Source organism: Camellia sinensis, chromosome 4 (genome assembly GCF_055761805.1).
Source record: "Camellia sinensis isolate YWXY chromosome 4, ASM5576180v1, whole genome shotgun sequence".
NCBI classification, from domain to species: Eukaryota; Viridiplantae; Streptophyta; class Magnoliopsida; order Ericales; family Theaceae; genus Camellia; species Camellia sinensis.
Genome location: NC_138964.1, coordinates 160844426 through 160854013, shown reverse-complemented (window position 1 = coordinate 160854013; position 9588 = coordinate 160844426).

The following is a 9588-nucleotide window of genomic DNA, read 5'->3' as shown; positions in this document are numbered from 1 at the left end:
AAAGTTTTGACAAACATAGGAGTGTTTTAGAAGTTAGTAAAAAGTTAATTTTTTGACTTTTTAATTTTTTTAAGAAGTTAGTAAAATGTAAAGTTATTCCGGTCCGGAAGCGACTTGGAGTTAGGCCGGTCTCAGAGTTAGCTCGGTCATGGCGTATTGTGGATAGAACGGTCAGAACCTTGCTACACGGTAGCTCGGTCTAAACACACCATGGTTTGTACATGAGAGCACCAAGATAAGGAGTAAAAGGAAGAACCGAACTAAGGATAGTTCGGTCTACTCTGTGGCTCAGCATAGCCATGATTACTTCGGTCATATTGGAGTTCAGCCATGGTAAGAACCATCTCACTTGGTTTAAGCAGTGAGGGGGGTGTTAAGGATAAGCATTATCTCTCAGGAGCATAAATCCTAGGAGGACTCTGTATGGAGGAGTAGAAGTCCTACTAGGATTGTGCCACACGAAACCTATAAAAGCTCACAAACATCACCTTTGGAGAGATAACACACAACTTTGTTTTCTGAATACACAGTGCTTTGTCTATTTGTCAAGCTTGCTGACTTAGGCATCGGAGAGGTTTCCGGCACACACCCGCCGGCTAGCTCACATTTGTGTTTTCAGGTGATAAAGCGACGACGTACGGAGGAGAGTAGATTTGGTCAACAGGATTATACGAGAAGGTTTATTTCTTTCCCGTACAATTGGCGCCGTCTGTGGGAAGAACAGACAGGACAAAACCTCTTGATTAAGCTTCTCCTCTTTAGAAACAATGGCGCACAATGAAAATTTACCACAGTTCGCCATTGACGGGCAAACACCAGATGGGGGTACAAGGCGTGAAGGATTACCTTCTATCCCTCCCATGGCAAACTTGGAGCCCCAACGACATAACTCCAGGAGAGATACTCGGGGGAGGCGGAATCACAGCCCCCATCACTCTCATTCACAAAGTCCTGACAGACAAAGGCGGAGAATTGATCCTCAAGTTCTAGAGGACCGCGTGAAGGAGCAAGATGAATTAATAAGGAAGATGGCGGCGGACATGGAGGCCTTGAAGCGCCAGATGAGGAAAAAAGAAGTGGCGACAGGAGAGGGGCGCAAAAACAAGACGCCCCTCGCCACTCGGAAAATCGTAGTAGGAATACCACATCCTCGCAAGGAGAGAGTAGAAGCCTCAGGATAGGCGATACTCAATCCAGGTCTTCCAGAACTCGTTACTCCAGGTCTGAGAGGACGAGATCTGAAAGATCATACACTGAAGGAAGCACGTATTGGCCCTCACATACGCACCAAACTAGATCTAGACCGACGGAGTTACCCAGATCATCCGACTTACGAACCGTGCTCGTAGAAAAAGCACGATGCAAGGAGGATGCCAGGGCACGGGATCCACAAACAATTTCTGCCTTTCAGCGGTTGGCTCCTCGGACGCATGGTAGCGTCGAGGTTGGAATGCCAATACTGCGCCCTGCCTACGAACCAACGGACAAAGCATTAGCAAGGCTGCAAACTTCGCCATTTGTTCCGGCGATTGAAAACGCGCCCCTACCATCAGGCTTCCTTCAGCCCAAATTCACTACATATGAAGGGAAGACGGATCCCTACTCACACTTGAGCCACTTTCGCCAGGTCATGGCTGTGTACAGGCGAAACGAGGCCTTAATGCGCATACTCTTCCCATCAAGCCTTGGCGACCTAGGCTTGACTTGGTTCGAGAAACTTCCAGAGGGCAGCATAGCCTCTTGGGCACAATTGGCAGAGGCGTTCGTAACAAGGTTCCGAACGAACACTAAAACCCCCGTGGGGATTGACCAATTGCTCTCCATCGACATGGGTGATAAAGAGACCCTAAGATCCTACAATAGTCGCTACTGGGAGACATTCAATCAGATTAGGGACTGCCCCACCAATCTTGCCATTGCGCAGTATAAAAGAGGCCTTCCAGTCGGGAACAGACTAAGGGACTCGATCACCATGACGCCACCCCTCACCATGGAAGCCTTGATGGAAAGGGTGCATCAGCACATCAGGGTAGAAGAGGATGGTGCACGTGCCAAAGCAAAATCTGGGGTGACCACAGTACCAGAAAAGAAGACCTCAGCAAAGGTTAATACGGTAGATCGACCGAACAGAAACGGACGTGGCAGACGAGATAACGGAGAAGACCCGGATAAAAGATGGTTGAGAATCCGCACTGCCATAACCATGGTGTTCAAGAAACCGATATATCGGATTCTGAGCGAAATAAGAGATGAGCCTTACGTCAAGTGGCCAGCCAAGCTGGGAGAAGCACAAAAAGACTACGACGAAAGATCACGGTGCACCTTCCACAAAGAAAAGGGGTACCGCACTGAGAATTGCACACCATTGAGACAGCACCTGGAGGAGTTGGTGGCGGCAGGTCACTTGGATAAATACATTGAAGGAGGGACGCAGCCAGCCCCCCAGGACCATAATAACCCCAATGGGATGCCAATCGACGCTCCGCCTCAAGGCATTATCAATGTGATACATGGAGTCTTTGAACCTGAGCGTGTATGCGAGCTTAAAGGATTAATCAAAAAGGCTGAACACTTAAGAGAGGTACTAAGTGCCTAACCTGCCACCAAGAAGGGGAAGACAGAGGCAACAAATGTTATGTCTTTTTCGGATAAAGACTTGGAACGAATATACTGCCCTCACAATGATTCCCTGGTCGTCACTCTCCGAGTCAAGGATTTTGACGTCAAGCGGATTCTGATTGACTAGGGTAGTTCATGTGAAATCATGTATTACGAAACATTTAAACAATTGAAGCTGCAAGACAAAGACTTGGCACCTGCTGTATCTCCCCTAATTGGATTCAACTCCATGCCAGAATGGCCCGTCGGCAAAATAATTCTTCTAGTTAGAGCAGGAAGCGTGACGAAACAAGTGGAGTTCTAGGTATTGAAGGTCCCCTCCACTTACAACATCATCCTGGGCAGAACATGGCTGCATGCCATGCGATCGGTGGCGTCATCCTACTACCAAGTAATACGGTTCCCCAACGACACCGGTGTAATTGAAGAAGTCTATGGAGATCAAATCATGTCGAAGCAATGCTTTGTCACGGTAAATGGTAGCTGCGCTGCCAAAGGATATGTTCATTTGGTGGAAGAACCTGAGAATAATGAGCTATTTGCAGATGTCGGCAAAGTGGCGGATCAGAAAGCAGTGGAGGACTTGGTAGAGGTAAAAATAGATGAAAAGAACCCGGATAAGTTCTTTTTGCTCGGTTCGTCGCTGTCCAACACTGAGAGATTAGAGGTCTTGGAATTCTTAACCTCTAACATCGAAGTGTTCGCCTGGACACCCTACGACATGCCAGGCATTGATCCAAACTTCGTCTGTCACCAACTTAATGTCCACCCATCCGCCAGACCAGTCATTCAGTGCACTCGCAGATCGGCACTTCACCATGCTGAAATAGTGGCGGAAGAAGTAGGTAACCTGCTGGAGGTAGGAGTAATTAGAGAGGTGCACTACCCAAAATGGATCTCCAACACGGTCGTAGTGCCAAAGAAGAATGGCAAATGGCGTGTCTGCGTCGACTACAAAACAGTCAACAAGGCGTGCCCAAAAGACAGCTTTCCTCTTCCACGGATAGATCAATTGGTAGACCTAACGGCGGGGCACAACCGACTTAGCTTTCTGGATGCATACAGAGGCTACCACCAAATCGCCATGTATGAACCAGACCAGGAGGTCACATCCTTCACAACTCCAAGAGGACTATACTGTTACAAGGTCATGCCCTTTTGGCCTGAAGAACGCAGGGGCAACATTCCAACGAATGGTCACCAAGATGTTTGAACCATTGTTAGGAAGAACGATGGAGGCTTACATCGACGACATGGTGGTCAAAAGTAGGAGAGATTTTTGAAATCCTGAAGAAGCACAAGTTGCGCCTCAACGTATCCAAGTGTGCATTCGGAGTAGGATCAGGCAAATTCCTAGGCTTCCTTGTGACCAACTGGGGTATAGAAACGGACCCCTCCCAGATCAAAGCAATTCAAGATTTGGAGAGACCAAACTCAATAAAAGAAGTGCAGCATCTCACCGACATGGCAGCTGCGCTCAATCGGTTCATAAGCCGATCGTCAGACAGACTACGACCATTCTTTCAAGCTTTAAAAGCCAAGTTCGAATGGGACGAAGAATGCGACCAAGCTCTGGAAAGCCTGAAAGAATACATGTCCTCTCCACCATTGCTGGTCACTCCAATACCAGGAGAAGAACTCTTCCTATACCTTGCAGTCTCTCAGCACGCAATTAGCGCAGTATTGGTCCGTGCGGAAGGAATTCAATATCTGCCCATCTATTATGTCAGCAAGACATTGCTGGGAGCCGAAACAAGGTATTTGCCACTGGAGAAACTTGCATTGGCCTTAATGATGGCCTCCAGGAAATTGGCACACTACTTTCACGCCCACACCATAGTTGTCCTCACAGCTTTTTCACTAAAAGCTTTGTTTGAGAGGGCGAACTTTTCTGGGCGAATCTTGAAGTGGGCAGTAGAGCTGGGACAATTCGACATCAAGTTCCAACCCAGGACCGCAGTAAAGGCCCAATTTTTGGCAGACTTCGTCGCAGAATTTACTCCTGGAAGTCATCATATCTGCCCAGTCGACCTAACTGACACAACCGAACTAGAGATGGAAGTTGACGCCAGAATAGCGTAACCCCTAGCAGAAGGTACTCAGCCAGATTCCAAGGCAGATCAGACTATAGACAGCAAGGAAAAAGCAAACCAAACTACACCAAACCAAGACTCACCAACAAATAAAGACTTGGTACAATCAGACAGCGAGGGGCAAACAGCAAGCATGGACCTTGTAGAAAACACCAGCAACGTTCTTGACCCCACGACATCATCTGACCCTGTAGACACCCCATTTTTGACCGACCTTAAGACTCAAACGTCACCGATTGAGCGCTTGGTGATGTTGCATATCGTGCTCGTTCAGAGGTTTCAGAGTCTCGACTGCGAGCCTTGCTTTCGGACTTCTGGACTCTTTTGTGTTTTGCCTCGGTTTGCGAACCAGGCTCGGTTTTCTTCGTTTTCTCTTCATGAAGGGAGGGAGAGGTCTCGTAGACCATCTCTTAGTGGCCGTAGGCTACGTTTTGTGGTCGTAGGCCGTTTTGCCCGTTTGGAGCCCGGTTTTCGGTTTTTCTGAGCCGTTGGCCGTGTGCCTCGGTTCGGGACTGCCTAACCACCTCTGTTTGCCCCGGTTTTTGGCATACATCTTATTTTCTCCCTTTTGAGGGACACTGCGGTCCAAGAGACCAACTTCGTGGTCGAATGCCACTTTCGGTGCTTAACAGGCAGTTTTCGGGGCCCCGAACTGCGCGTTTCGGCCCCCGAACATTCGTTTTGCATCGGTTTTCGCTCATTTTTGGCAGGTACCTCTATTTCATCACCAGGAAGGCTGTAGAAGGGTGGGAGACCAGCAATTGTTTCAGCAACCAGTTATATTCCTCCGGCGCCCTCCGACGCCCGTTTTTCTCACTTCCAAGCCAATGTTGAATACCCTTGGGCCATTTTCTTGAACTTTTAACCACATATTTGTGATGTACACACATGGGAGGACACCAAAAGTTGGTGGCCGGCTAGTAATTCCACCTGACCCTTTTGAACCCTTTCTAAAAATGGCCTATTCTCTCTCCTGTTTTACAGTTGACAATTTTGAACCACAGGGTTGTGTTGAGGGTATCTGGGAGGACACCAATTTGTAGTGGCCGGCCATTAATTCACCTTGGCCCTTTTGACCCCTGGCCGGCCGGCCATGGGGGGTGGCCGGCCGGCCACCTGCAACTCTAAAAGTTGGCCGGCCATGATCCTTGCAATGTGTATATTCCAGCTGTATATCTGTTTTTTCCCTAAAAAACCTGTATCTGGGGGACAACTTTTGGGGGAAAACTTGATCCATTTTCCCCCCACTTTTTCCCTCCATTCCCCTCCATTCTTGCCTATATATCAGAGGCTCCAGCTTTGATATTAGGGTTGGAACATTTGGCCTCAAACCCTTGCTTTGTATCTCTCTTTCTCCTCTCTTCCAAGCACTAAACCTCTCAAGTCCTATACCCCTTTTCACACCACCACCTAGCACCACCCTTCCATCCTTCATTCCAGCAGCTGGAGGTGATTCTTCAAAGCCTAAAAGTCACCAAACTCCAGCCAAAGAGCTGTCAAGACTTTGTCTACAAAGGTGAGCTCCTTTTTCCTCTTTTCTACCCTTTTCTTGATCAATACATAAGTCATACATGCTTGCTGTTTTGAGCTCTGGCCCTAACTGAAAGTGGCATTTTTTTGAGCTCCTTTTCACTTTTGTTTAAGGGCCCCTCACTGTTTGAGGCCCCCTTAATGCACTTGCTTCATTATCCTTCTTATATGCCATTATCTTGTGTAATATTTTTGACCTGTGTACAAACTATTTTGAGCTCTATCATGAACTGAAACGTTGCTTATTTTGAGCCCTTCTTCAACATTGTTGAAGGGCTAATTGTTGTTTGAGGCTTCTATCTTCCACTTGCCTTTATATCTCCATTTTGGCTCCATTTTTGTATGATTTGTTAGCCTATTGTGCTTCTGTTTTTGGGCTCTTTTCAGAACTTAAAACAGTCTTATTTTGACCCATTCTTCATGTTTCATTAAGGGTCTTTCATGGTTTGAGGCATTTTTTATATACTTTGTGTTATATCTCTCTTTTTGGCCTCATTTTGCATAGCATTTCGGACACATTTTCATACTGTTTTGGGTCCGGCCATCAACTGTAAAATGCATTATTTTTGGCCCCTCTTCAACATTGTTGAAGGGCCCCTTTGTGTTTAAGGCCAGAAACCACTACTTGCTTCTTTGGCCATCTTTTGGCCCATTTCTTGCATGAGAGTTTAGCCATACCTGTGCTGGTTTTTGTGGTTTTCCATAAACTGTAAAACATCATATTTCGGGCCCCTCTTCAACATTGTTGAAGGGCCCTAATCTGTTTGGGGTCAGCAGCTATGAGTTGCTTCTTTATCTCACATTTAGGGCCATTTTTGCATGCTAGTTTTGCCCTATTTGTGTTTGCTGTTTGGCCATGCTTTGAACTGTAAAAATTCTTATTTTGGGGCTGCCTTGCTTCTTTCTTTTCATTCCATGTACCAATTATGCATGCTTTGTATAGTTGTAAGCCATTTCATGTACCTAGTTTTGCATTTCGGGAGAAATTCCATGCATCGGGTGTCATTTCGCCTTGTTTCGGGGCTGTTTCCCCCCTCATTTTGCTACTAATTTTTGCATGTTTGCATATCATATTCCATGTCTTTGCCATGTCTCATTAGAGTGGCATTTCGGTGCCTGAGGGTCGGTCCTCGGTTTGCGTGCACGCGTGCACGCATTTCGAATTGTCTTGTTTTCACCTGATGGCCTCCTATGTGAGTGTGGCTGAGGCTCTCTCATGTTGGTGTAAGCCCATTATTGCATTGCGTATGCCATTTCATCCATAGCATTGTGTATGCTCGGTTGTGTATTACCTCGTGCAGCTTGTATGCCATTCCATAACATTGTATATGTTAGGATTGTATCTTAGTTGCATTTCATGCATATCATGCATATTGCATCGTGCTTGGGATAGGGGTTGGCCCGAGCACGGGAAACGAGGTACGTTTCGTACTCCGAGTGACGAAACGCGTCTCGATTCCCAGTCACCGACACTCCGGATTATCCATGATGGAGTTAGGTTTTAGTTGAGTTTTCATGTGCATTCATTCTATATTGAATTGCACAATTCGACCCCTCGGCCATCATGCATCGATATGCGTGATTGGTGGCACGAGGATCGAGGCATGCATATATCTGTGAAAATACATTGCTATGCCCCTTTCCTGCTCTCTGTTGCAGCAAATCAAGAATTGGCAACCTTCCGGAGCTCGGCGCGCTTTCCAAGAAAAATGGCAAAGCAGAGGCTAATCGGGGCATCCCAGTGGATTTCCGCGCAAGGCAGCCCAGACATGCATCATTCATCAGAGTCAAGGCAGTCCCTGGCTTGCATGCCAGTTTATAGCTTTTCTTAGTTAATTTGTAATTTAATTAGGAATTTGTTTATATTCGAACTGTATATATTTGGACTGTATAATTTGGACTGTAATATATGGACTGTATATTTATTCGGACCCTCTGCGCGAGGGCATAACTGTAATAAGTGTGCGTGTGTGCGTTGTATGTCTTCTAACCCCACGTCTTTCTCCCTTTTATTTATCCGCTTATGATGGTTAGATTAGGGCATGTTTCAATTAGCATACAGTATGACAGCATGTTTGCATCATTCATCTGTTTTGCATGCACCGGGCTCGGCGCATCATACTAACTGCATTGTATTTCAATTTCCAAGTTGAGTACTTGTTAGCTGTTGCATCTCATATGCCATGTTTAGAATAGCCGAGCCTGCTATAGTTGCATTTTTGCATGTGTTGCATTAGGCACTTCTGTATAATTAGGATCATGCATAGATTTCTAATTAGCTTCTTTTTTGGCTTGGAGTACTCGGTAAGTTTTATGCTTTAGCATCCTTGCATGCGTGTGAGTGACTGCCATGAATAGCATGCTTACCATGTGGCTATGTGCTTATGTGATATAACTGCTTGAATGCCTGTGGGTGAAGGTTGGATTACTTGGATTGGAATAAATCATCAACTGTTTGTTTTAAGCCCACTAGATAGTGGCAAAACCATCTTTCCTAAGCCCACCTGAGGGTGGCAAAATCTGCATTTTAAGCCTACTTGCGAGTAGCAAACCACCTTTCAAAAACAAACATGAAATGTTTTGTTCCAATTCAGGCGACCCAGTCTATACTTGTATGCTGTGCGCATCACATAGTAATCTAGGCTAATAATCGGAATAAGAACACAATGTTTTCAAAACTTGATATCATGGTTACTAGAGGCCGATCTTTGATCGGGCGAGCGGGGGTGCTCACGAAGTGACCTTCCTTAATCGTACCCAAGTTCTCGAGCCGAGGCAACTTTGGTGATGACGGACACGTGGCCTTAGGCAAACGAGTCAGGGTTTCCTAAATTTCCCCCAAAATAAAATATTTAGGTGGCGACTCTGTATCTGGCAAAGCAGTCCATGTTTGGCACTTCTTTTCTAAAAATCTATTTTCTCAAAACGATTTGCCGGATTTGGACTCTTTGGTTCAGACTTAGAACCGTGACAATTTTAGAGTCTTGAGCTGTAGTGACCCCAAATGAACAGAACGGGAGCTCGTTCCTCCCGGGGCGTTCGGGGGACGTCTACAGTTTCTGGCGACTCTGCTGGGGATTTAGAGAACTTGACTCGAACTCGTGATATCTTGTTTCGACTACACTTATGTGTTTCTTTGCATTGCATTTGCATTGGTGCGCCTAGGACACCGTGTTTGCCATCTGCTATTCTTGAACGGTTTGCCGGAGGATTGTCTTGTCAAGGCATGACCATAAGGCTGACCGGTTGTGGGCTCTGCCAGTATGGGAACACAAACCCTGGTTTTACCGGGGCACCCTTTTTGACCATTCGACCTAGTGCATATTCGGATCCATAGTGACCATTC